Source organism: Gekko japonicus, unplaced genomic scaffold (assembly GCF_001447785.1).
Source record: "Gekko japonicus isolate JY-2015 unplaced genomic scaffold, Gekko_japonicus_V1.1 scaffold603, whole genome shotgun sequence".
In the NCBI taxonomy this organism is placed as follows: Eukaryota; Metazoa; Chordata; class Lepidosauria; order Squamata; family Gekkonidae; genus Gekko; species Gekko japonicus.
This window is the reverse complement of record NW_015169192.1, coordinates 18,453-21,430: the sequence shown is the minus strand read 5'-3', so window position 1 is coordinate 21,430 and position 2,978 is coordinate 18,453.

Genomic DNA, 2,978 nt, shown 5'->3' with positions numbered 1-2,978 from the left:
GTTCCGTGCGCCGTGGTGTTTAGTCATGCCGGCCACATGACCACAGAAACATCTTCGGACAGTGCTGGCTCTTCGGCTTTGAAACGGAGATGAGCACCGCAACCCTAGAGTCGGATTCGACTGGCTTTCGAGCAAGGGAACCTTTACCTTTACCTTAACCATAGAACTTAATTCAATTCTGCTAATTAAAATTGGGCTCGTCAGACTACTAACTTGCGTGTGTGAGTACGTGCATGCATGTGCTTACAAGCCTGGAAGTCATGGTGACTTCTGGCAACCTCTAGTGGGGCTAGGGTACTTTCCTGGCCCTGGTATTCCTTGGTGGTCACCCTTTCAAAAACTTCCCAGGGTCTGCTCTGCTCAGCTTCCAAGAGCTGACAATATTGGGCTGGGCTGGCCTGGCCTATCCAGGTCAGGGCTCAGACTACTACCATTTTAAAGGGGGAAACACACCATGTTTCTTACCTTTATAACGTTACCTCAGCACTGGGAGACAACGCACTGGGTTTTAGCTTAAAGGTTGCCTAACTTAAATAAATAAATGGGCCTTGTGTACATTGGCGCTGCAAGGAATACCCTCCTGAAGGAATTTTGCTTTGCATGCTCTCTCCTAGTTCTTTGGCACTTGGGGATGTAGCTTTTCGGTTGAACTCCTTATCGCTGCCCTGCCTGCATGATTGATTCTATCTACTTAAAAAAAAGATTCTGCACACTGCTTAGTTTTGGTTTGTTCCTTGGTTTTATTGTTATAACAAATCTGTGAGAAGCTTTGCTTACATTGCAGAGGAAAAATGGTCTAAAAACCTCTCAAATGAATAAAATGTATCCCGTGCTTTAAAAATGAAAGGCCATCCAAATTCTGCACCAAGGACCAAAAAATTCTATAACCTGTAAAAAGTAAAGGTAAAGGTTCCCTTGCGCGAAAGCCAGTCGAATCCGACTCTAGGGTTGTGGTGCTCATCTCCGTTTCAAAGCCGAAGAGCCAGCGCTGTCCGAAGACGTTTCCATGGTCATGTGGCCGGCATGACTAAACACCAAGGCGCACGGAACGGTGTTACCTTCCCACTGAAGTGGTATCTATTTATCTACTTGCAATTTCTTGCTTTCGAACTGCTAGGTTGGCAGGAGCTGGAACTAGAGACAGGAGCTCACTCCGTCATGCGGCACACTCGGGTCTCTATAACCTGTACCCATAATGTAAAGTCACACACTTTTTTTGCATAGAAAAGCCCATAACAGGCTGGGACCAGAGTATTTAAAGGATCACTTTCCCCAGTACAAATCGGAACACGATTCCCCACTTTCTGAAATATGGGTGCTCACAAGAAATGGGTTCTTTTCTGCAGTGGCACCACAGCTCTGAAACTCTTCCCCGGATTGCTTTCCTGGGTACAGAGGTGTTCAGTACTACTGCTGGTTTCTTGTCATGAGCGACCTCAATATCTCACAGCATTTAATCATCCTAACTCTCTTAATGATTTAACATTTCAAAATCTTTACTCCCTTTTTATTTCTGCTGCTATTTTTATGCTAACAGTTTTATGCTAAAACAGTTACGGTTGTTTATTATGCACTGATGCTTCTGCTGCTTTTTAAGTTGAGGTTTTAGAGTGCCATGTGAGTGTGCTTTTCACAACATCCTCCGGTTTTTATTAGAACTGCAATATGTTAATGGAAGCTTGTGATCCATCTCAGAAACAGCACTGAGGGTGGGGAAATATATATATTTGAAATGTTTTGTCTGCACTTGCTGTTTGCAACAAGGAGACATGTACGGCACCACTGCATCATCCTTGGCCACTGGAAAATTTAATCAGCCAGCCCTCTAGTGTCTGAAATTTCAGCAGGCACCACCTATGGAGCTTCTGGCATATCTTTGGCAGCCAACTTCAAACGTCATAGAAGGCTCCTCATGGCTAACTCGTGTACCTGCAATGGAATACCTTGTCCCAGTTTCAAAATAACTTAATTGGTCACCTTTTTGTTTTGAAAACAGCCAGCTGCAAGTGGACCAAGGGACCTACAAGACTACCTAAGCACCAAGTGCTTAAAGGGCTTGCATGAGCCTCCATCCACTGCAAACAATGTCTGCTGTGCTGGCATCTTGGTTCTTAACCTCTATTACTTTCCTTGCTAAGTGTTAGTTGCCACGTGGAAGCGTTCTTTACTCAGGCACCGGGAATGTAATGGTGTGTGGGTTTTTTTGGCAAGTAGTGGGCTCTTGTTTTCTGTCTGAAACAATGGCTTTGTTTTGCTGTTGAAGTATATGTTATTTCAGTTTTATTTGCTTTAACAATTCTTACAGTTCCTGCCTTTCAGCATCTGTTTGTGTATTTTAACTTTGTACACCATCTTGAAGGCCTTATGGCTATGAAATGGTATGGAAATGGTTTTAAATAAATAAGACCATGAGTAGTTTAAAGAAAGCAGCTGAGCCCATGCCTAATACTAGTATATTCTGGCTCTTGTAGAACTATGACATACAGCCCCAAAGTCATCCCCTCACTTGCACATCCATACCAGGAAAGACAGCCATGATCCAGCTTTGGTAATACAGATATCTATTTTATTAAAAAAGTTACAAACAGGTGGACTGTAGGGTCATCTTACAAAATAAGAATGACTGAAATCAGAAAAAAGTGATGTTTATTTTTAAGATTACAAAGTTATCAGGTCATCGTTCTAGTTTCGTGTTTGCTATTCCAGATTTCACTTCTCACCTCTAAGGATACAGTACATCCGATAGGTTCAGTTTCATTTTAGATACTCTGAGGCATCATGTAAAAGTTGGCCTGTGGGCTGCATCCTCACAAAAGATACAACTGTGCCCCCATCAAGGTATTTTGTCTCTCGATTAATGCCAGGCAGCTGCATTTGTGCACTCTGGGTAGCAACTCTGGAAAGAATGCTGCACAAAACCTAACTCCCCCTCCCCCCGGCTTTGCAGGGAAGAAGACAGGGGCACCGGGGGGGGGGGG